This window comes from Furipterus horrens, unplaced genomic scaffold, assembly GCF_987537825.1.
Source record: "Furipterus horrens unplaced genomic scaffold, mFurHor1.1.pri manual_scaffold_5, whole genome shotgun sequence".
Taxonomy (NCBI): Eukaryota; Metazoa; Chordata; class Mammalia; order Chiroptera; family Furipteridae; genus Furipterus; species Furipterus horrens.
Genome location: NW_028327175.1, coordinates 104,821,670 through 104,847,518, shown reverse-complemented (window position 1 = coordinate 104,847,518; position 25,849 = coordinate 104,821,670). Strand labels below are relative to the sequence as shown.

At 41.1% G+C, this 25,849-nt stretch overlaps 1 pseudogene; it reads right to left on the bottom strand.

Moving 5' to 3' along the window:
* The window catches only part of LOC150009212 (small ribosomal subunit protein uS5m-like), a 71,612-nt pseudogene extending 46,206 nt beyond the window's left edge, over positions 1-25,406 (bottom strand).
* Positions 25,407-25,849: the final 443 nt, after the last annotated feature.

The window sequence follows — 25,849 nt, the reverse complement described above, 5'->3', positions numbered from 1 at the left end:
ATTTAGGAGAGTATTTTATTTCTCAATATTTGCAAGATTTTCTAGATTGCTTATTGTTAATGATTTCTAATTTCACACTATTGTGCTTCTCTGTTTGATTTTATTCTTTGATATTTATTAAAACCTGTTTTCTGGCTCAGAATATAGTCTATTTTGCTGAATGTTCCATGTGTACTTGAAAAGAATGTACTTCCTACAGTTGTTTGACATGGTATCCTATATTGCTGTCAACTTGGTTGATAGAGCTTTACAAACTTTATTTACCTCTACATAATATTTTTTCTCCTTGTTCTATCAATTACTGAATGAGGAGATACATTCTCTAACTACAATGTGGATTTGTTTCTTTTTTCAGTTCTGTCAGAATTTTTTATGACTAGTGGCATCACCACAAACGCATGAGTAATTCGTTTCACTACAATGTTACAACAACACCACTAGGTGTTTTAGCTTCATTATAATCTCATGGAACCATCTATGATTATGGGGCCTACTTGTGACCAAGATGTCAGTATTTGTTGTATATACTTCAAATATATCATTTGTTCCATTTTTTTCTCTTTTCCTTCTGGGAGTTCATATCACTTGATACCAAGTAATACTCACTGATATTGTCCCACAGATGTTGCATATTTTGTTCTGATTTTTTTTCATTATTGTTTCTCTTTGTGATTTAGTTTGGATATTCTATTAACCTTCCCTGTAGTTTAATGACACTTTTCTCTGTTTTTTTCTTTTCCAGTTGCTGTTAAGCTGATTTAACAAGTTATTCATGTCTAATACTGTATTTTTCATTCCTAATTATTCCATTTGATTTCCATCTAAAATGTCTAACATTTCCTGCTGAAGATATTTTTGCTGAAATTTGCTATCTTTTTATGCATGTTGTCTACCATTTCTATTAGATTTTTTAAAGTATTTTTATCATTTATTTTAAAGTCTATGTCTAATAATTTCAGCTTCTGGGCTATTTCTGGGTCTGTTTCTATTGATTATTTTCTCTCAACTGTGGACCACATTTTTTTTTTTCCTTTTATTAAAATTATTAATGTGTCTTTTAATGTTTGATTGTATGCTGAGCATTTTGTAGAAAAGAACAATAGAGACTCAAGTAAAAAATACCTCCAACAAAGAGCATGCCTTTTCTTATGTCAGCTTATTAGAATGGGAGCTGAATTCATCTGGCTTGTAGTTGAGCTCAGTCTGGACTTTGCTGCAGCTTTAACTTTATTGAGCTTACCCTGGTTTCAAATATTTTGATTGTTGGATCAGAACTTTCTCTTCAGCACATCCTGGGATTTGGGCACTGGTGAGATTCAAAAAAATACCTGTTATTTAAAGCTGAGCCACTAGCTTTTGAGACTGTGAGGAACTTCTCATGGTTTAACACTTGGATACCTGCTTTTTGGGTCATGCAGATCTCTCTTTATTCTCTGGTTCCAACCCATCCTGCTTTCTGAATTTTGTATGAGCTATTTTAGCTCTGATGCTCTGCCCTTGGGTATTCAGGGGACCATTTCTACCCCTGAGAAGTCTAGCAAGTCCTGAAGGAGGTTTCTCTTAGGTCTCCTGCCTTTCCTCCACGTTTTGTTGCTGAAAGCCTTAATGCTTTGGAGCATGTCTGCCTCTTCAGATGCTTTGTGGATTTATCTCAGCTTTCTTGCCCTGCCTACCTCTCTCCTCATTTCTTAGAATAGCTGCCTAGCATGTCATAGGAGGCTCCACATATTTCAGGGAAACTCACTTCTCCTTCTCTTGCCCTTGGTGTTGGACTGCCACCCCCAAGTGTTGGTAAAGACCCATGAGGAAGTGTGCAAAGCTGGTGGAGACTTGCTCTGTGATTGGAGCTCCCTGGGATTCTAACCTGTCATCCAGGCTACAAACGTACATTCCAGTTTTCTCTTTATCTCATTTATAGCTGTTCGTTCTTTGGTAGTTCTATCAGTGATAAGATCAGTGGTAAATCTCTTCTCTCCTCTAAAACGATACTTTCTGGAGTTTCATTCATTTGGCTTTATCTGTGTCCTTAGCTCACTGAAGGGTTTTTAAAAACTGATTTTGTAGCTTATCTAGCTTTTTTGGGTGAGAATGGCATTCAGTGGTGACTTCCTATTTCTGAATTGGAAGTAGAATGCCAGCCAGTTAAACCTCATTAGAAATTTGCATGCATAAGGTATTTTTTATTTATGATAATTATTTAGCATAGATTCTGGGGTGGATACTGGGCTAAAATGTCTACAGATTTTATGGTTCTTAATAGAATGGAGTTCTATTACTTAAAAAAAAAGAGAAAATCACACCAATTTTTAATGTTTGATTGTATAAGAAAACAAATGAGAACAACCATCATTTGTTTTCATAAGCTTTGAATATTATAATTAATTTTATTTTGTTAACTTATGGGCAAAATATTATCATGAATTTCATGGTTAATTTCAAATCATATGTTTTTTTTTTTTAGTGGGACCAATCTTACATGGAGACTAAGTGAACCCATCAAGCATCAAAATTGTTACCATTTATTTAGTGTTTATTATGAGAAAAAGTGGCAACTTAATCCTTACAGTCACCTCTGAGGAAGGTATGATTTGATTCCTTCTACTCCTTACAGAGGAGGAAACAAAGGCTAATAGATGATGGAACAGAATGAAATCCAAACTGGTCTGAGCCCAAATCCTCAGTCTAAACTTGGATGTGATTTTTCTCATATCTAAACCCAACCAGTATTATTACTTGTATCAGTCAGATGTTGCCCCAGTGATGCTACACAACAAAGAACCCCTAAACTCAGATATAAAGCATAGTCATTTATTCCCATTGATCTGTCAATCAGCTGTGGCAGTTCTGCCTTAAAACTTCCCATAAGTCCTGTCTTAATCATTTATTGAAGAAAGATGTATTGCATACCTCTTATATCCCAGGCACTCTTCTGGACTCTGGGAAAACAGCAGTGAATAAAAAGGACAAAAAATCTACCCACGTGGAGCTTATATTCTAGGGGCAGTGGGGAGAAAGACAGTAAACAAATAGTTAAGTAGAATCCACAGTATGGAAGATGCTGATGATTTCTAATGAAAGAAATAAAGGAGGGGAAGAGGAAGGGATGGGTTGTCAGGTAGAGATGGGGGCTGCTGTTGCCATGTGTTTTCTCCTATCACCCCACTTCTCAGCAAGCCACCAAACCCCAGCATTTTCTGTTCGTTCTTCTAATGCAGAGCTGTTCAGCTACCTCTTTGTTTCACTGTCTTCTTCTAAACTATGCTCTGGGATGCGACAGGGTGGGAGGGAGCTCATATTTCATAACCAAAGCTGCCTATCAAAGTATTTTGGTAAAGAAAATATATTTAGTCTGGAAAGAAATAATGTCTCTCCCTTAGGGGCAGAAGCAGCTGCAGTCAGGAGTAGTTTTAAATAACATTTTTTCTCTGTCACTCATGATTGCACTCACCTCTTTATTTAAAGTTGGTATCAGAGGTGAAGATGTGTAGGGAACTTACTAAAGAAAGGGAACTGATATTTTGGGGGACACCTACCAGGTCTTAGAACTGGTGCAAGCAGGTGTCTTCCCAATAATCCTTGATTACACATTATTATTTCCATTTCCCTTAGGAGAAAACTGAGTCAAGTGCAGGGAAAATAATCTACCCCCAGACACACAGCCAGCAAGAAGCAGTTGCAGATTTGATTCCTAAGTGTGTCCTCCTGCTCTCCCCAACCACCTGCTGTTCCTTTGGATTGCACATGAGAGATGCTTAGTTTCTACTATTGTGGTGAGGACTGGGATGCCAGCTGGTTTTGTGGTCCTGGGTCTCTCCTACCTCATTGCTGCTCTGTGTGGTATGGGCTGCTGCTGCCCTCAGGAATGGGAGGAGGCAGTCGGGGCTGGGGGAAATGAAAGAGTTCCCAGGGCACCAGGCAAAAGAAGGAATTCCACTCATCTCGTTTGCTTCCTTATGGGGTCATCCATCATGATTTAACAACCTGAAACCAAGGCTAGCTACAGGCATGCTTCCTTCTCAAAGCCAAGAGACGGTGTAATTGATGGCTGAAAAACGGACTTATTTTTCTGTTACTATTACCTGTATCATGCCCATTAAACTATATTAGGTACTATATTATCATGTAATTTAAATTCCCTTCTGCTCCATTGCCATTTGCCTATGAGAAGCCTTGGTTTTCCTCATCATTTTTATAACTCACTGAGGGCAGATTCTCTGGATGTAATGCAAGCAGATATTTGTTGAGAGTTCACTGTTTGCAAATAAATGGGGGCTACAGCAACATGTTGGTTTTGCTCTTGTCCTCAGGAAACTTATCCTATTATTTCACTGTTTATTTTTAGATATTTTCAATGTAATATTTAAAACACACAGGATATATGTATGGTATGTAAGTAATAACGCATATTAACACAATGAGGACCATGAAATCATTGCTTACCTTATCAACTAAAATTATCAATACTGCTGGATCTACCTGGGTATTAGTTACCTCTTCTGTGCCCCCCATTCCATTCTTATACAGAAATCCATTATCGTGTTTTTGTCTTTATCATTACCTTCTTTTGTGATAGAACATTTATCACAAATCTATTATTCACTATATGTATTTGGTTTTGCTTGCTATTGAACTTTATAAAAATAGTATCATACTATAAATAATGTTTTGGGATTTGCCTTTTTCACCAGTATGGTTTCTAAGATTTACCCCATATTTTCTAAGCCTTTTTACTTCCCTTTCTTTGAAGTTTTTGCTTGTTTATTTTCATGGTCTGTTCCCCCACCCCCACCCCCACCCCGCTTGTTTGGAATTTTTAAATTCTGTAACTAAAAAATCCAAAATTCCACAATTAAAATTTCCTAGATTCTGAAATTCCAAAAAATGTTAAGTCCCTTTTCTCTTACTTTTTCCCTTGATATTTTGCTATGTAGACCTAACATAATCAAAGGTCAATGAATGTCTTAACTCTCCTAAATAATAGGACTTTACAATGCTTAAATGCTGGAACCTTCCTCCTTACTCAAATGTCAATGTTACAAATTGTTTCAATTTTGTCTGCTTTTTAAACCTTAAGGATAATATTATTATTAATATTTTATATAGATATTGATAAATATAGATTTACCAGTTTATGTGTTAGCTCTTCATTTCTTCTTGTATGTGAGAACTTCCTTCTGGGCCATTTTGATTTTTCTATTTTATTTAGAATTCCTTTAGTGAAGATCTATTAGTAGTAAAATATCTCAGTTCTTGTTTATATGGGTATGTCATAATCTAACGCTCATTGTTAAAAGATAGGCTTGCCTGATCATTGTCTTTCAGAACTTCGAAGGTATTATTCCAGTGTCTTATGGCTTCCATTATTGTGGCTGAAAACTCAGTTGATAATCTAAACACTGCTGTTTTTGAAGGTAGTCTGCCTTTTTCTTCTAGGAACTTTTAAGCCTTTGGTCTGTCTTTGTGTTCTGTGGTTTCATTACAATATGTCTAGGTATGTGTTTCTTCTTAATAATCTTGCGTATATATATTGTGCTTGTTGTATCTGAAAATTTATATATTTTACCATTTCTGGAAAATTCCCATCCACTATCACTTTAAATATTGCCACTCATCAATTCTCTCTATTTTTTTCCTCCTGGTTATCCATTTAGACATGTATTAAATAGTCTGTCTCTATCCTCTTTATAGAAACTTCTATGGAGATTAAACTTCTCTTTAATAGATTAAATTCTTTTTGAGAGTTTTCATCTCCTATCTGTGTTACATTCTGGATCATTCCTTCTGATATATCTTCAAGTTTAAATTCTCTCTTCTGATGCTTTAAAAACTCTCAACCATTATATATCCCCATTATGATTTCAACCACTATATTCTATTTCTAAATTTTTATTTGGTTCTTTTTTAACTATACCTGCTTATTCTGATAGTTTTTGATTACTTTCTTATCCTTCTAATTTGATATTTTATTTCTTTAAGTAAATATTTTAAATACAGTTATTTTATATTATGTATCTGGTTATTTCTATGTTTTCAGTATCTGAAGTTAGTGGGGGTAAATGTATGTTGTTTATTATTTGTTCTGAATCTCACTCAGGGTGGCTTATTTCCTAGTGAGTTTGGTGGTGTTTTATTGTGAGCTAACAGAGGTTTTATCTATGGAAATTCTGAGAGCCTAAGTAGGAGATTCTTTCTAGCAGAGAGGATTTGCATTTGCTTCTTCTAGGAGCCAGGAGAGGGCTTTGTCTTCTTTTAAGAAAAAGGACCTAATGTGGAAATCTCAGATTCCTATGCCCTGCCTTGCCATAGTCACTGATTAGTTGTTATTTTAACAAGAGTCACTTATTTATTTATGCCACACACTGTCCTGGATGTTCTACAAGCATTGTCTCTAACTTTCCCAATAACCTTATCACCCCCTTCACTGATGAGATGAAGGCTCAGCGAGGTTGGCAGTACATTTCCACGCAATCTCTGCTCATCGAAATCCCTCGCATCCTTCAGCAGAAACCTCAAATGCTGCCTCCTCGGTGACACCATCCTGGAGCCACAGAACTGATCTTAGCTTCCTGCTCCCCTCTGTCTGCTCTTATAACACTTAATTTAGTCCAGCTATTAGAGTTCTCATCCCCTGTCACAGATGTACCCTTTGGTGTCATTGATGGGTATTTGTGGAGAACAGGCCACAGCCTACGTGACTGTCAGGGAGTTACTATTGTTAACCTGTGCCTCAAAGATCCACCAGAAGTCCCTTCCTCCTTGGTCCTGGCCTGGTCCTCCATGTGCCCCAGGTAAACAATTATTTAAGTGGGATTTTGTTCAGAGATTGCACTTGGAGTATTTTTAGTGGGTCATCCTGGGTCTTCATTAATTTCTCTGTGCTTTTACAAGCCAGATCTTTGACATCTTATTGACACATACTGTTTCTGCATCATATTTAAACAAATCTTTGGAGAATTCATTTTCACCCCTTTTGTTGACAGAATAAATGTTTCCACAGACACCACAGAAACAAGTACCATTGCATGTTTTATGAATTTATTTCCCAAATTAGATAAAAACTGCTTGAGTTTCCATGCTCTGGGTTGGCCAAAAGTCCTATATTACCTTATTGGGGCTTTCCTTTATTGTGGGTCATTCAAGAATCCCAGGGGTCTATGCCAAACACCCAGTTAACATCATACTCAGTGGTGAAAAAACTGAAAGTTTGTCCTCTAAGACTAGAGTTCTTATATAATTGGGAAAAGAAGTCCTCACACCTTGTACTCCCAACTGGGGAAAAGCTCTGGTATTTCTTGGCCTGTTAGTGTTCCTCTTTACCCTGGCTGGTTTGGCTCAGTGGATTGAGCGTCGGCCTGCGAGCTAAGTGTCGCTGGTTCGATCTTCCAGTCAGGGCACATCAGAGAAGGAAAACTCTGACTCCAAAAAACCTCCGCTGCCTTGCGGCATACCTCTTCAGGGGAAAGGCTAAGGGAGTAAACCCCGACAGAAAATCCGGAGCCGGAGTCCCTAAGGCGGTTCGACGTTGTAGTCAACACCGGCAACTCCTGCGGCGCACCTGAAGCCAAGCTGTATTGACTCCGTCTTTCCCTTGGACCCTTCAGCTGCGAAGAGAGGGGGGGGGTCTGCTGCATGGGCTACAGCAGACCCTCCATATCACCCTGCCCAGGCTCTGTTGCTTCAGCTTCACTGGAGAGGACACTCCAGCGTCATCGCAAGATGTCGATTCAACACGGGAGGAGACAGATACCGTGTCACTCCCGAGTCGGACTGCACAGCCATTCTCGGCTGTGCAGATAGACTCTTAAGAAGCTACACCATCGTCTCTCGAGACGGACGGCTGCCGATGAGTGTTCCTCTTGGCCACAGATGGAGCTGTTGAACACTGATCAGCAGCATTGGGCTACACTGCAGTGTGGCCTGATAACTGTAAAGGAACACCCCTCCTTCAGGGCCTGTGACCTGATAACTGTAAAGGAACACCCTTCCTTCAGGGTCTATTTACATTTGACTCATTGGGCTCCCCCGGCTATAGCTCTTTGTACCAAATTCTTTCTTTTATATACAGGGTTTCTGTTCCAAGGACTCTCCCCTCAAGAGGTTCTGTTCCCGTTGAAGTTTGCATATAGTGTCCATCCACCATGGGTCCTCTAATTCCTGTGGCTTTTCCAGGGACACAGCTTAGGAAGATTGATTCAGATCCAGGCCATTTTTATTTAAGCCTATGAAAGAAAAAAAGAAAATTAATTTGGTCCCCTTTTCTGGGAAATAGAGATTTACTGCCTTAATTTTTTTTTTTTTTTTTTTAACAATATACATCGAGAAAGGAAGGGCTAGACCTTAGATCAACAAAGAGGGCAGACAGCCCTTGTGGCAGAGAGTGCTGATTATACCCTGGCATTTATTGTCTCCTTATTCCTGTTAGTAATAGAACCTCCCAAGCTTTAGCTGAGTATATGACCATCCAGCTAAAGACTACATTTCCCAACTTCTCTCACACTATGTGTGGGCACATAACTAAGTTACAGCCAGTGAGATATAAGCAAAAGTGAAATGTGCAAGTTCAAGTCATCATCTGAAAGGAAAATGCTTGCATTCTATCCTCTCTTCCATCTGCCTAGAGGCTAGAATTCAATGGAGTTCTAGTGAGCCTGCTTCATTCAACTATGAAGATGAGGATTATACTCTGGAAGAAAGAAGGGCTATGAGATAGAAGAAACCTGAGCCTGTGGATGATAGCAAAGGGCAAAAGAATCATGACAGCCCCAGACTCTTTACCTCTGGTCTAATATGTGAAAGAGAAACAGACCCCTACCTTACTTGAGCCAGTTTCTTTTGGGATCTCTGGTTCTAGCAATTCAGCCAGTGTCCTAACATACATCCTCCCTGGTGGGGTTGGAGAACATATCATTTCTGTCTCCCCAATGAGTCAACCTTTTTTGGTCAAAAAAGAGGAATTTCATGTCCCTCTCTTGATAAAACTGAAACAAGCAAAGCACAAGTTAAGTGGGATACTTGGCTGCACATTATTTTTGGGTTCTAAAGCTTGTCTGTCAAATGAAGGGAGGAAGAGGGAGACAGAGTATCCTGGCATCATAATTGCAGATGCACAGAAGGCAAAATCATTTGGATAGCAGCCTTGTGTGGTGGGCAGAGTATGGGCTTTGGAGCCAGATATTTCAGGGTTTACATCCTGTCTCTATCAATTAGTTGTACAAGTCACTATTCCCTGACCTGAAAGATGGGGATTGCAAAGCATATTTTACGTACTTGTTACAGGGATAAAACAAGGTAACACATATAAAGGTCCTTGCACAAGGTTTGTTAAAAACTAGGTGCGTCGTGAAGGATTGTTCCCGTCCTATTCCCGGTCTTTTAATCATTGCACCAGGCTGCCTGTAAAGGGCGTGTAAGACTCGACATAATCTGACCCATTTTTACATTGTCAGCCTCATCTTGGGCCAGCTTTCTCTTGCTCATGACTCTCTTTGACAGTTTCAAGCCTATGGCTAGTTTCTCTTTCATGCTGTGATTACCTCAAGTTCTTTCCTACTTCTGGGTTTTTGAACTTCCTTTTCCCTCTGCTTGCAACCTCTTTTCACTGTCACATCTCAGAGAACCCCTCCTAAGGCCAAGATATTGTGATAGGCAGAATAACAACTCCCTAGAGATGTCCATGTCTGAATCCCCAAACCTGTGAATATGTTAGGTTACATGGCAAAGTGAAGTAAAAAATGAAGATAGACTCAAGGTTATTGATCTCCCTCAACTAGAGGAATTGCTCTGGAGTGTCTGGGTGGGGTAAGTGTAATCACAAGAGTCCTTAAAATTGAAAGAGGGAGGCAGGAGAGGAGTGTCAGTTAAAGAAGTGGAAGCAGAGTCAGATGCTATGCTGCTGCCTTCAAAGATGGAGGAAGGAGCCACAGGCACGGAATGCAGACGGTCTCCAGAAGCTGAGAAAGGCCGGGGAATGCATTCTCTCTTAGTTTCCAGAAGGAACCCAGGCCTGCCACCACCTTGATTTCAACCCTGTGTGACCCACATCAGACTTCTGAAGTACAGAACTCTAAGATAATGAATTTGTGTTGTTGTAAGCCACCGAGATTGTGGTGACTTGTTGCAGCGGCAATGGAAAATAAATACTCTCATCCTAGCACACACCGTAATCTGTGATTGTCTTTTTTATTTGTCGATTTGAAGACTCCAGTCAAATGTGCATTTTATGAAGACAGACATGTAGTCCATCTCATACAGCAGCTCACCTAATAGATTCAATATTTATTGAATGAATGAATGCATGAATGAAAAAATAAATGGAACTTCCGGAACCCATTTTCCCCCTCTGCATGGCTTCTTGTTTTAGCAAGGACATTCAGCATTTCTGGGCGTGCGTGAGACTGCAATGCAATGTGGCCGAGGGTCATGTGACAGTGGTGGGGAAAGCAGACCAGGATTCTGACTGCTGGCTAAACCAAATCTTAAAACTCAGTTTCTGTTTGAGAGTGAGGCAGGGTAGAGGGGACTAAAACCAGCCTATTTTTAAAAGAGATTTTCTTTCAGCCTACTTTTAATAAGCTGTACATCTTTAGTGATGGGAGCCGAGTGTCCCACACGCTGCCTGTTCTCAGGAAAACTTCCCTGACCAGGACTCTCCAAGTTTTAACTACCCACAACAGTTATGCTCATTCACAGTGAGACCCAGCCCTCTGCCATTGCAGGAGTGTGTGTTTGTTTAATTAGGGCGCTGAGTACAGCCTCATCCGGTGGCAGATGTTGCCATGTGTAATATAATAAATAAAAGTCTTTATAGGACCCAGTAGGCAGTGGAGCCTTCAGTTAGCAGATGGCAAAATATTAAACTGGCAGAGCAATAACTTCACCGCCGGAATCAGCTGGTCCCTGCCCAGATTTGCTCCGACGTGAATCAACTTCATATAGGATGTGTCCCTCAGATGCAGAGTCATACCCTCACCTGCCCTCCCTCCTTTCGCTGCTAGCACCATTCCTTCCTTGGCATCCCATTAGTAAAGTCAGCTTCCTGGGGAGTGGAATCAGCAACCTCATTAGCTGGTCAATGAGAGGAGCTGGCTGGGCTGGACTGGAGGGTTCCTTTATGGGGAAGGAAATGCAATGAGCTTGGTGGATGTTCTCCAGAGCCAGTTTCTGCTTGGCTTCAAATTAGCCAGACAGTACATCGCCTTGCCCCTGGGTCCTCATGGTGGAAGAGGACGATCCCACTTGATTCCAGGCATCCTCCAGTTTAGGACCTGGATGAGTGGGGGGATGGCTCAAGTAGCTCAGAGGACTCCAGCAAATTGGAGAGAACAGGCCTTTTTGGTCTGCAAAGGAATTGACTAACATCTCTACAGTTGCTGAGGGGGTAGAGCGAGAGTGGGGGCGGACATTGGACTTATTTACCAAATGCCAGATTATTCTACTCATGTTTTTGGAGTGCTTCCTCCATTCCAGCCAGGACTCTGGATGTGGACTTTGCAGGTGTAAGCCCCTTCGATCTTAACCGCATGATGCAGTAATAACAAACCCTTCCAGCACGTCCTGTGTGTCAGGCACTGTTCCAAGTACCTTAACCCTCCCAATGTTAAACCTTACACCTGTTTCTCACTTGGGAAAAACTGAGGCTCTGAGAGGTGAAATAACTTGTTCAAGATCACGTTACTAGGAGGTGCCACAGTTGGGGTGCAATCCAACTCCATCTAAATTTGGAGGTGCTGCTCTTAGCAATTGCACTATCCTTGATGCCAGAAGACTTAAAAGGGAGCTTTGACAGAAGGTGGTGAATATATAGGCAAGGTACTACCCAGAAAACTGGGTGGAGAACTGATACTAGGAAGGACATGGCACCTGACATTTGTTGGCATTTGCTAAAATTGACTTGACTACTTTTTGAAAGATATTTGAAGTGCATTCTCTCTCTTAATTCTTCAAGCAGTTACTTTATAATCTAATTTTATTGATGAGGAAGTTGGGATCAGAAGGATGACCCAACTTGCCCATGGTCATACAATCAGCAAGGAAAGGGGCCTGGATTGAAACAGAACCTTTCTCTTTATTCACACAACAGTTTTTCAAAAGGCTTCTTGGACGATGGCTTTGGAGATGTAAAGAATTTAAAGAAATAGAAATGAGGGAAAAGCATTCCAGGCAGAGGGAACAGCATGAGTAGAGCCCTGACAAGTGTGGACACATGTGCATGTTTGTGTGCATATGTGTGAGTGGAGATAAGGGAAATGAGACCAACTGCCAAAGGGAACCGGGGCAGCCCCGAATGCTGTGCTAACAGAATTCTGACTTTTCTCCCCAGGCAGCAGCAGGATGTTAAAGGTTTCTGAGCCAGCATTTGCTGATGCCCTAACAGGTCATGCTGTTAGGCTTCCACTGCCCTTAACTTCTCCATTAAATTCTATGGGGAAAGTCAGGAGAGTGAGGATATGGGGAAGTCCTGAGGGTCAGGTTTTAGAATTTCTTCTAATCTGCCCTATAAGGAAGGAGTGTTGGAGCGTCTGTGGCCTGAATGAGGGCTGGCCACTGCAATTCTTTTTTGTCTTCTGACCTCCCAACATCTGGAGTCTTTCAGCCTAGTTTTCTCTGTGTTTGGCTTTGCCAGACCACCTGGATCTGTCCCCTTATCTGCTGACCCCCAAGCTAATGGGTCAGATCCTCTGGCTCCCATGGACTCCTGGCCTGGACCTCTCCTCTCCAACCTGTTCCATGACTGCTAAGCTCGACCTGAGCAGAAGACATCCCTCTGGGAGTTCGAGGTGAACCTGGAGTTCCCTTAAACTTCTTCTGTTCTATGGAACCACAGAACCATATATATCAGAGTTGTTTAACCAGCTCACCTTCATTTGCTTTCAAATTCATTGTCTCTGTTTAAAAACATTTACTGTACTTTTAATTACAATAGCAATACATATTAATTGTATCACATGAAGAAGATGCAGAAAAATATAAACAATGAAATGACAGACAATTGTAATCCCACAACCCAATGACAGCCATTCTTCACGTTGGGTCTCTTTATAGTCATTCATACAGATATACATGACACACACATGTCTGTCTCTATGAAATGGTTATAAAATTGAAATCATGTTGAATATATAATTTTGTACTCCAATTTTCTGCCCTCATAAAATCAGTACCAATTTCTCACACCATTAAACCTTTTTATAAAAATTTATAGCTCTGGGAAAATACCTCAAAATTATATTAAGAGGAGAAAAGCAGGATTATAATTGATAAGTTCAGTATACTTTCAGTTGTGTTAGATAAACACGTGTGTGTGCAAAGGCACACACAAGACAAACACCACACAGAATGGCAGAACATCCTCCAAAGGCTAATTCTGGGGAATGGGTTTCACGTTCTCCTTGGCATCTTTCTGTATTTTCCACATTTTATAATGAGAAAATTTTGTATAGTAACATAATATTCCAAGGTATGAACACAGCACTGTTTATTTAATTATTACCTTATTGAGGACCTTTGGGTAATTTTTATGTTTTTACAATTATAGACAATGTTGCACTAAATATTCATTTATTTGTTCAGCCAATATTTGAGTCTAGGACGCACCATCTATTGTGGTGCAACATCTGCTCATGGTATGCACCTCCTGTCATTTTACAGATGAGGAAGCTGAAGAGCAAAGAAATCTCTAACCTAGTTGGGGATGAGATGGGTCTGTGCATTCAGGTCTTCAGTTCTGAGGCTTTATCTTTGATAGACTGCCTCCCCTAAGTCTCCTGTCCCCCTGTGTGGTAGATGGGATTATTTCTCAGGAGATGTTCACTCCCTTCCCTCTCCAACTGTAGATGGAGTTTAATTCCTTATCCCGTGATTTTGAGCATGGCCTTCTGATTTGTTTTGGCCAATAGGATATTAGTGTGCAGAGATTTGAAATATGACTAAGTTTTGGGCTCACACTCCTCACTTCTGCCATGATCATGAGAGCCATATGCCCTGGGAAACCTTCTGGTCCCAGAAGAATGAGAGATGCACAGAACAGACCTGAACTGAACTGATGGCCTAGAGCGAAGCCCTGCCCAATCAGCCAAACCCAAGTCGACTGTAGTTGCATGGACAGGTACAAAGTCATTGTAAGCCACTGGTTTGGGCCACATAGCACAACTGTGGCACAGTGACTAACACATCCTATTTTACTCTCTTCATAGTTGTTGCTTTTGAAATTTCCTCATTGGAGCATAATTTCCATGAGAAAAGAGACAATACCGTTTTGTTCACTCTGTGATGTCCACTTAGCATATTGTAGGTGCCAGATGAATATTTACTGAATACAGACTGACTGACCGCCCCCCAGAATACTTAGCACAACACTTGTACCCAATCAATATTTGCTAGACGAAATTGTTGAACCATCCAAATTGGCTTGTGTTGTGTCCTGACAAATATATCTTTAAACTCAAGTTGTCACATGGGCCAAAAACGGTTAGTGGTGACACTTCTCTCCCCTTTGCTACTCTCCCACCTCCCTGTGAGGTTGCATATGCTGGAAACAGATGATGTGTCAACTCAGTAATTTAAACCATGAATCTGCACTTGCTTAAAGATGAACTTGTTTGGAAGAAAAATGAGAAAAATGCTGTGACTGTCCAACAAGTTTCTGGATAAGTGCATCAATTTTGGTTCTTGGCAGGTCCAGCACACATAATAAAAGAAAACTGCTGAGGTCAGCAGCAGAGAGAAGCCACACTTCTTATTTTCACAAACACAGTTTTGGGGATGGTAATCATATCTATTAGCAAGGGTGACACCACTGTGGGCCTGGCAGAAAAATGAGCTCTCCCACATTGCAAAATGAGCAGAGTGGAGATCGATAAATCATAAAATTAGTTGAGACATCATCTATCTTTCGTGGCTTTCCCTTTATTCCCGCCGCAGTCCCTCAGGACACTAATTCATTTATTGCGTTTTATTGTTGGGAAAACACATCAAACTCTGGAGGCTGCTTTCAGTTAGGGGAACCAGGGCAATAATGTGTGTCATTAATTAGGCAAGATTGGGAGTTTCAATGTGAACTCTGGCCTCCACTGACTTTCATAAATTGAGTTTTAGGACTGCTTCTATGTCTTACATCATCAAAAAAAGCAGTGTTATTGAAATATGCCCTGAGGAAGAGAGCAGGGCATGTCTGCTCACTCTGAAGAAGCAGTAAATTTAGGGATAAACCAGGTGATAAGCCAGACACAATCTGAATTGTCTAAAGATTAGTTCTGTTACCTGCATGTAATTGAAGTAAGTGTGAGAATCTGGAGGGTACAGAACGTGCACTATATAGTGGCCAAATGAGGGGGTACCCAAAAAACACCCTGGAATTATCCTCTGGAGGGTGGGCCCCTCATAGGACAGGCTTCCCCTGCTAGGTGAGTGTTCTAGGAACCCATCTGTATCAGTGTACCGGTAAGCTGGTGTTGTTGTGAGAGGCTATGTTCAGCTTCAGTGAATTTGTTTTGAAGACTTTCAATGTGTTTGCCCATTTCATAATGGGGGGTTTAGGAGTGCATCTGCCCATACTACGCTCAGTGTTTAGCAGTTTTTGACCAAAAAAATGGCATAACCCCATGCCCCACCCTCCATATTCACCTGATCTTGTCCCAAGTGACTTTTTTTTGTTTGTTTCCTGGATGAAAAAAGTCTTCAAAGGGAAATGTTTTGCTGATGTGGAAGAGGTGAAACAAAAAATGACATACACTAAAAGGCATCAAAATCAATGAGTTCAAAACTGTTTTGAGCAGTGGAAAAAATATCTCGATAGGTGTATTGCGTCAAATGGAGAGTACTTTGAAGGTGACTGAAGTTGAAACATGTAAGAATAAATACACACTTTTTATAAATAAATTTCGGGTTTTTTTTTGGGTTTCCCCCCTCGTATTATTCATTCTAAGACAAACACTGTCCAGATTTTTAAGGTTTCTAAAATCATAATGCATTTTTCATTTGATACATACACTTAGTGTAGGCTTATTACTACATCAAAAGAATCCTAGAATCAAGGAAACATGATACTTATTAGATTGAATGTTATCAATTGCTGGATATTAAACCACAACAAGCTTAATTTAAGACTAATTCATTATCACTGTGATTCTGGGAGTGGGCTAGGCTTTGCTGGCAGACCTGCTCCATGTGACATAATTAGAGCTGCAGTCATTTGGGAGTTCGACTCGGCTCACTCTCATGGTTGGTGAACTGGTTCTAGCTGTTGACTGGGAACTCAACCGATTGCCTTAGTTCTCATCCATGTGTTTTCTGTGTGGCTTGGGCTTCTCCCAACATAGCAGCTGGTTTTTAATGGGCAGGGAGTGAAAGTTGCCAGTCTTCTTAAGGCTCAAAGACCTGGCACACCACTTTCTTCACATACCCTATTGCTCATGGCTGATCATAAGGCCAGCTCAGCCTGAGGGAGAGGGGAGACTGACTCCACTTCTTCACAAGAGGAGTAGCATGCATATTGGGGGCTATCTTTAGCAATTAGGAACCTGATGGATTTTGGTACAAAGTCTAATATAGATCCATCTTTGTTGTGGTCCTTTTGTGAATACAACAACTGCTTTTCTTTCTCCTCTGTGCAAGGAATATGGGCTTGGCTAAGCAAGGAAGAAACTTTTGCTAGAAGGGAAAGGGCTGTGAGCTCGGACGAGGGGAGTGGTCAATGGTTTCCAAGAGCTCCTAGGGTTCATGGAACAAAACATGAGCCATTTTTCATTTTCCACCCCTGGCCCTGACCCAAGGTATATTTCCCTCTGACTCTCAGACTCTCTCATCTCAGTGAATGCCACCACTATCCACTTAGTTGCTCAGATTTTAAAATAAATATTAGTGATGACATTTTTATATCAATAATTTAAATGTTAATTTTTCTTTTATTTATTTTGTATTGTATTTTCCCCATTAACGTTTATTGTCCTTAAGTTGTTCAGATATTTAAACTTGAAGTCATCTTCGCCTTTTTTTTCTCCCACATTCCACATCCATTCATCAGCAAATGGCCAAGACACATCCACAAGCCATCTATCTACCTCTTTATCTTCAGTGCTACTCCACTAATCCAAGTTACCATCCCATCTCCATCGGAGCATTTCAATAGTCTTTATAACTGGCCCCCCTGCTTTACCTCTTGTCCAGTTCAGTGTATTCTTCATGTAGGAGTGAGAATGATCTTTAGACTAAATGGAATCCTAGCTTACAGCTCTCCAGAGACTACCCACTATACATAGAATTAAACCCAAATCACTTGCCATGGTCCACAAAGGCCTCCGTGACCTGGCCTCTGACTACCTCTCTTAGTTCATCTTCTAGCACTCTCCCTCTTGCCACACGGGCCAGCTTTCTGCTCTTTAAGCATGCCATGGTCACTTGCACCTCAGGGCCTTTGCACCTACGGTTTACTTTGAAATGTTGGAGACTCTGGGAATGCATTGTGGACAGACCTGCCCTTAAGTGACTTTCAGCGAAGGAAGACAGCAAATAAGTTAACATGTGGGTAAATGCCAAGAGACAACGAGCATTATGAGGATAAATAAAGTGGAATAAGTGGGTAGAGAATGATAGGAGAGGGTGCCTCAGTGTTGAGAGGGTGGTGAGGGAAGGCCTCTCTCAGGAAGTAGCTTTGAGCAATGACCTGGGTGAACTGAGGGGGTGAGTTATGCAGATATCTTGGGGCAAATGAGGCAAAGAAGGAACTCTTTCGGAGGCTCCAAGGTGGATACCTACCTGCAGCTCTTGGAGATGATGGCTATAATCAGAAAACATGCAACAAACAGGTCATAATTAAGTATGAAATCACACAGCTGAGGCATTGATGAGTGCTTAGTGGGGAGTTTCCACAAGGAGGGGCCTTTTTTTCAGTGAAGAACCCTGAGTCATTGTGCTCAAAGGAACTCTTTGTTGACTTGAATGTAAAGGGCCTGTCCTCAGCTTTTGTTCTGCTGTGCCCACTGCCTCCTGGCATCAGGTTCAGTGCTTGAGGCTCTGCCAACTTGACTTCCCTGGAAGGCCAGACTCCTCATACGAGGGCAAAGTGCCCTTCCTGTCGATGAAATCTTTGTGTCCCTTTTGACACCTCTAGAAAGGACAGAAGAACTCAGGTTCCCATTCTGATCTGTTATTTGTGTTTCATTGCCCTCAAGAAGGCGATCAGAAAGCTTGTAGGATCTGGGTTTGGATGGACCTGGATTTGAATTCCACCACGATTTTTATTCCTGTAGGATTTTGGTGAGAGTTGCTGTTACCTGGACTAGATAGGGGTTCTTGGCGGTGGTTCTCATATTTGGGTTATTTATGCCTGGAATCATGGCTCTTTTGTGTTTTGAAATTTTATTTTATTTTTGTATGTATACGGAAAACATTTACATCATTCTAAACTAAAAATGGTTATGAAGAGGAGGTGCTGCTGAGTGGTCGCCCTGGTGGGAAGAGGGGGCGTTCTATCACTGATGTTGTTTAGCATTGTCATCCATGATGATCATTAAAAGTAGATGACCTTTAGTTGCTTCCCTATGATTTAATCATGCTTATTCATTCACATGCTATTCAGCATGTCTCATTTATTTAAAAGTATAAACCTTTTATTTTGGAATAATTTTAGATTGTGAGAAAAGTTGTGAAGATGGCACAGAGAATTTCCTTATTTACCTTTCATCCAAATCCCCTGAATAGTAGCATCTTATATAACCTTGACACACTTGTCAAAACTAAGAAACTAACATCGATATAATACTACTTATGAAACTACAGACTTTATTCAGATTTCACCAGTTTTTCCACAAATGTCTCTTTCTTGGACCCAGGAGCCAATCCATGATGCATTTTGTAGTTAATTTTATTACTGTTTTTTAAATTCTCTACATACTGTGTACCTTATTGACTGCATATGACTGGGCAGACCACTCCCCACTCCTCCTTTCTTGTTACACCCCCATTCTTTGCATTACAGAAGCTGTACTTCCACTCTTATTACTACTGTCCTTCTCTCCCCACCCCAGGGAACCATTTTCTGCTGATTATCCTTCCTTTTCCTTTTGCTAATATAAATAAATATACTATATATTCTTTTCTAAACCTTGCTAATTTCATTTAAAAGATATAAATTGGAGACCACTCTATGTTGGGGGCACAGAGCTCTTTCTCATTCTTTAGCCTGATTTCACACACTCTGTTGGATGGATGTACCATGGTTGACTGAACCATTTCCCTACTGCTGGACATTTGGCTTGTTTCTATATATTGGGTATTACAGTACTACAATGAATCATTTGTGGTCTTTTAGGGGGAAAGATGAGGCTGGGAGGATAGTCATTTGAAAAACCATAAAGAAAGGAACCAAAGTGTTTTTTCTATGAAAACCTGGGAGCTCTAAGACTTATCTTTCTTTTTTTCCTAGGATTGTCCCTTTGCAATAGCCTTGACTGGCAGGCAGGCTTTGATGATGTATCCTTGAAGATAAGCAAGGGATCCTATAGATGAGGCATCAAGATTTGCACTTGAACTTGCTTTGCAACAGTTGATGAGGGGGAAAAAAATTATGCCAGCTCAGGAAATAGACTCCAGTCAATAAGGCATTCAGTGAAAATATTCTCTTGGAATAATTTATTAACTCCCTGCAGACCTTGTGGTCAGGCACAATTATAATCTTCTCCCTTAGAGGCCATTTAACAGGCTGGGGCTACGTCCTGCAAAGTGGAATTGAGGAGTCCCAGGGGACATCTGCAAACTGAGTCAAGTGAAGACAATGTGGAGGAAACAGCTCAATGTAGGAGGAAGAGAGCTAGGGGTGTATGGGTGGGCAAACCTGGATTTGAATCCTTGATCATTTTTAGCTGGAGTCCTTTGGGCCAATTACCCAATGTCTTTGAGCCTCAGTGTCTCCATCTGTTCGATGGGGTAAGGGATTTTTGTGGGGTTTATGTGAGCTAAAATCTATAAAGCTCTTAGTGTAATATAAATAATAAATGACAGGTAATTTGGGATGAAGTTTCAACTCCACAAGGTACAAACATGGAACAGGTTTTTTTTTTTTTTTTTGGATTCTATTATCAACTCTGTATTAAATCTCTTCCCCACTGGGTAGAAGATCTCTTAACTTTCTGATTACTTTCAGCTATTGAAACTCTCAGCCAGCTCCAGTTTAAACCTCCAATTTTGAATCCTATGAAGAATTCTCTGCCTTTCCAATGAAGGGACTTGAAGAGGTGGTGGTGGTGGTGCTGCTGGTGGTGGTGTGTGTGCGTTTAGCTCTTCATATCCACTTACCCCATTCCTTGAGGTGTTGAGGTGGAGAGAAGGGAGTGAGAAAGGGGCAGGCGTATCCTTTACTTAACTTGGGAGGGCTGTAGATGTGGGATAGCATTTCTTTTTTTAAAGATAAAACTATAATTATTTATAGTTTGTAAATAAAAAAGTTGAGGTTGGTCTTTCCTTTAAAAGAACAACAACAAACAGCCTGATGTTCTACAGCGTGAGAGTTGGTCTCCTCTAGGGGCTGACTCCACCGACACTGGTGGGGGAGGCTGAGGGAGTCAGGGGCAGCTCTCTTTAAACATGACTCTATGGAGCCTTGATTTCCCTGGGTGGTCTTCACCTCCTCCCAGTCCATTTGATGTTTGGGAATCTCTTCTGGCTCTGGCTCCTTTCTCAAGGCCCCCTGGGGCAAAGCAACCAAGGTGGGCAGAGGGCCACCCTCCTGGAACTTCTCAACATGGAGGTCCTTCTTGTCAGCCCCTATTGGCAGGTTTCCTGGCGAGAGTACCGTGGAAGAGGCCCCACGTGAGATTGAGCATGTTGGGGACCCTGAGACCTTGTCTTTGATGCCAAATGAGGTGGCAAATGGTGATGATGGCCTAGTGGCAGCAGAGGCCATAGCCTCTGGGCTGTTTCTTCATCTTGGTATGTGTCCTTGAAATGTTAAAGAGATATCAGAAATTTTACTGCCTATGTTTTCCTCTAGGACTTTTATGGTGTCAGGACTTATATTTAAGTCTTTTATCCATTTTGAGTTTATCCTGGTGTATGGCGTAAGTTGGTGGTCTAACTTCATTTCTTTGCATCTACCAGTCTAGTTCTCCTAACACCATTTATTGAACAGGCTATGTTTATTCCATGGTGTGCTCCTGCCCCCTTTGTCAAGTATTAATTGACCATGGAGATATGGGTTTATTTCTGGGCTCTCTATTCTGTTCCACTGACCTATGTGTCTGTTATTTATTTTTTTAAAATATGTTTTATTGATTATGCTGTTACAGTTGTCCCAATTTATTTTCCCTCTGCTCCCCAGCACCCAGTTGTCCCCCGCTTTTAGTCCATGCCCGTTGGTTCTGCATATAGTTCTTCTCAACCTCTTTCCGTCTATGCCATTCCCTCCTGCTATGCTTCTTAATTCCTGCACCATCTCCCTCCCTCTCCCCCTTCCCCCTCCCTGCTGACCTCCCCCCAGTATGCTCCCCATACCTATAGTTCTTTTTCCACTCTCATTGCCTATTTAGTTTGCCTTTGTCTCAATTCCCTAGCTTCTGTTGTTGGTTCTTGTGATGCAGTTTTCATTTTAATGTTCATAGTTTTGATCCTCCTTCTCCTAAACAAGTCCCTTTAACATCTCATATAACAGTGGTTTGGATCTGATGAACTCCTTCAGTTTTACTTTGTCCTGGAAGCACTTTCTTTGCCCTTCTATTCTGAATGACAGCTTCTCTGGACAAGAGTAATCGTGGCTGTAGGTTTTTGCTTTTCATTACTTTGAATATTTCTTTCCAGTTTCTTCTTGCCTGCAGGGTCTCCTTTGAGAAATCAGCTGATAGTCTAATTGGGACCCCTTTGTACGTTATTCTTTTCTTCTCTCTTGCTGCTTTTAAGATTCTCTCTTTATCTTTAATTTTTGACAATTTGATTATAATGTGTCTTGGAGTGGTTCTCCCTGGGTCCAGTTTTTCTGGAACTCTTTCTGCTTCCTGGACCTGTAAGTCTATTTCCTTCCCCAAGTTAGGGAAGTTCTGCTTCATTATTTTTTCACATAATTTTTCAATTTATAGTTCTTCTTCACCCTCTGACAATCCTATTATTCGAATGTTTGTTCATTTATAGCTGTCCCAGAGGTTTCTGAGCCTCTCCTCACTTCCCTTACTTTTTGTTTCCTCTTTCTGCACTGGTTGACTGTTTGTTCCTTCCCTATGTTCTGATTTGTTGATTTTATCCCTGGATTTTATTTCCTCACCACTTGTCTCATATGTGTTTTCATTCGTTTCAGTATGAGTAGCTTTCATTCCTTCCCTGTCTTGTTCCCAATCTTTTGTTAATTCTGTAAGCCACCTTATAACTATAACTCTGAATTGAGCCTCAGAAAGGCTTTCTATTTGTTCGTCTGTCAGGTTCCGCATCTGTTGCCTGGTGAGCTGTGTCACCAGGATTTCATTGTTGTTTGCTTCATTCCGACAGACTTGTGTTTAGTTTTGCTTCCTGGGCAGGCTATAGGGGGTGGAGCCTCGTGCACTTGTCACTACCAGGTGACGGGGGCGATCGGCGACCTTTTTCGCAGCACTGTGGTGCTTTATGTGGGGGTGGGGGTCCAAGGTGGATTCCTGCCATTACTCTCCGCTGGGAGACCGGGATCCATCCCCCTGCCCTCTGGGCCTCACCATCCGAGGCAATGGGGAGGCTGCCTTTCCCAGCATTTGAATCATGAGCTGCAGGGTCTCAACTGTAGCTGGGATTGCTCCCCTGATGTTTCTTGCAGTCCTGCCACTGTCCCCGCTGCTACCACAGACAGGACCACTGTTTTCTGCCCCTCCTACCCGTCTGGACGAGCACCACTGGTTTATAACTTCACAGGTTGGGCTTCCATGTAGTTTTATTTTCTGGAATTTCTAGTTATCTTTTGTTTTGAGGTAGTTGTATTCCTTTTTAGTTGTAAAGGGAGACCGAGTGTGTCAGTCTAAGCCTTATCTTGGCTGGAAGTCTCTATGTGTCTATTCTAATGCCAGTACCAGATTGTTTTGATTACAGTGGCCTTGTAGTATAGTTTGGTATCAGGTAGTGTGATCCCTCCTACTTTGTTCTTCTTTCTCAGGAATGCTGAGGCTATTCGAGGCCATTTTTGTTTCCATATAAATTAGAAATATTTGTTATAGATCTGTGAAATATGCCATTGGTATCTTAATAGGAATTGTGCTGAATCTATAGATTGCTTTGGGTAGTATGGACATTTTAATGATGTTAATTCTTCCCATCCATGAACATGGTATATACTTCCATTTATTTTTATCTTCCTCAATTTCTTCAGTGTTCTTTAGTTTCCTGAGTACAGGTCTTTTACCTCCTTGATTAAGTTTATTCCTAGGTACTTTATTTTTGTTGTTGCTATAGTAAATTAGATTTTTTTCTAGTTTCTCTTTCTGATAGTTCATTGTTGGTGTACAAAAATGCCATCAATTTATGAATATCGACTTTGTATCCTGCTGTTTGCCAAATTCACTTATTAGGTTGAATAGTTTTTTTGTGGAGCCTATGGGGTTTTCTATGTACACTATCATGTCATCTGTCAATAATGACAGTTTTACTTCCTTCTTTCCAATTTGGATGCCTTTCATTTTATTTTTTTCTTATCTGATTGCTGTGGCTAGAACCTCCAGTACTGTGTTGAATAAGAGTAGTGAAAATGGATACCGTTGTCTTGTTCCTGATATTAGGGGGACTGCTTTTAGTTTTTGCCTTTTGAGTATGATGTTGGCAGTAGGTTTCTCATATATGACCTTTATAATGATACATCAACAAGGGTTTAATTTCCAAAATATATAAAGAGTTCATATGACTCAACACCAGGAAGACAAACAATCCAATTAAAAAATGGGCAAAGAACCTGAATAGACCTTCTCCAAGGAGGACATACAGATGCCCCATAGACCTATGAAAAATGCTCAACATCACTAGCCACCAGAGAGATGCAAATTAAAACCACAATGAGATATCATCTCACATCTGTCAGAATGGCTAACATTAATAAATTAACAAACAATAAGTGCTGGTCAGGATGTGGACAAAAGGGAACACTAGTGCTCTTTTGGTGGGAATGCAGACTGGTGCAGCCACTGTGGAAAACAGTATGGAATTTTCTCAAAGAATTAGAAATAGAACTGCCTTTTGATCCAGCAATTCCACTGCTGGAGAATTACCCTAAGAATCCAGAATCACCAATTCAAAAGAACTTAAGCACCCCTATGTTCACAGCAGCACTATTTATAATAGCTAAGTGCTAGAAACAGCCTAAGTGCCCATCTGTAGATGAATGGATCAAAAAACTGTGGTACATTTACACAATGGAATACTATGCAGCAGAAAGAAAGGAGGAACTCCTACCTTTTGTGACAGCATGGATGGAACTGGAGACTTTTATGTTCAGTGAAATAAGCCAGTTGGTAAAAGACAAATACCATATGATCTCACCAACAGGAAGAATCTAATGAACAACACAAACTAATGAACAAAATAGAACCATAGGCATGGAAACATGGAACAGACTTAAAGTGACCAGAGGAAGGGGTTAGGGGGATAATGATGGAAAGAAGGGGAAGGGTCTAGTCAAAGAATATGAATGAGTGTCCCATGGACGTGGACAATGGTGTGGGGATTGACTGGGAGCACAGGTGAGCTGGGTGGAGGAGGGCAAAGGGTAATATAAGAACAATACAAAATTTTTTTTAAAAAAAGAAGAAAAGAAATGTTAAAGAGATATCATAGAATATTACGTGGTCTTTATATTGTTCTGTATAATGCAAATAGTGGACTGCTCTGCCCTTTGCGTGTCTGAAAGTGTCATTTGTTCACTGGCTTTTCCAGTCGCAAAACCTGCAGCTCCCTTGCCATTCGCTGTGGCAACCAGGACATGGACTGATCTCTTTCTTTCCTCTTTTGCTGTCATACTGAAAATATTTCTTACCTCAAGTATGCTGGTATTGAAATCATCATCCACTTCTCTGCTGGAACCAGGGTCGGGAGGGTCAAGACTGACTGACACTTGCAAACCTCATGTTTTCACTCCGGCCTTGTCCCTGCTTAACCTTCATCTTCCTCGTTCAGTCCCACGCTGCTTGCTGCTGCATCATGTCAGCTTCCACCTCCTTCTGCTCTTCCTGGCTTCTCTGGGCAACGGTTTGCACAGCTCCATCCTCATAAGGGTCATTCAGACCAGGACACAGGAGGCTCCTACATCTTTCACCGGTACTCTGACTCCTGATCAAAACCTTCCTTCTCTCTCTCTTTTTCTTAGTTTTCTTGCGTCTTCCTTTTCCTGCTCCAGCAGCAGTCTCTGCTAAAGCACCTTTCCATAGCTCATCTGCTGTCACTTTAGTGAAGAAACTACAGGATCTATACTGTTCGCCCATCAAGTTGCCGGGAGAAAAAAGTCAGCATTGTGACTGTGACGAAGCTGCTGAAATGACAATTGTCTCTCGTTGCTGGAGGTGACAAAGGGCCATTGCTAAGAACGGTTTTTGGTGCCAATGTGGAAGCTGTTATAGGGGTGATTTAGCAAAGCTTCCTGGACCATAAATGCCCCACCAGTGTGCCCCACGATGCAGAGAGGCAGCCCGCTGCACACACCGCTGCCTGTGGGGGTGTGTCTCCAATCTTCCTGGTGTCAACCAGGTCTCTCTGTGGCACAAGACTTTTGCATTCCAACCCGCAGAAACTCTCTCTAACCAGTCTACTCTCCGAGTTCAAAGCCAAATATTAATAGCTCACACTTACTAATTATTGACTATGTGCCAGGGGCTGAGTATTTTATATGCCACAACTTTTTCAACCCTAACAACAGCTCAGAGGTAGG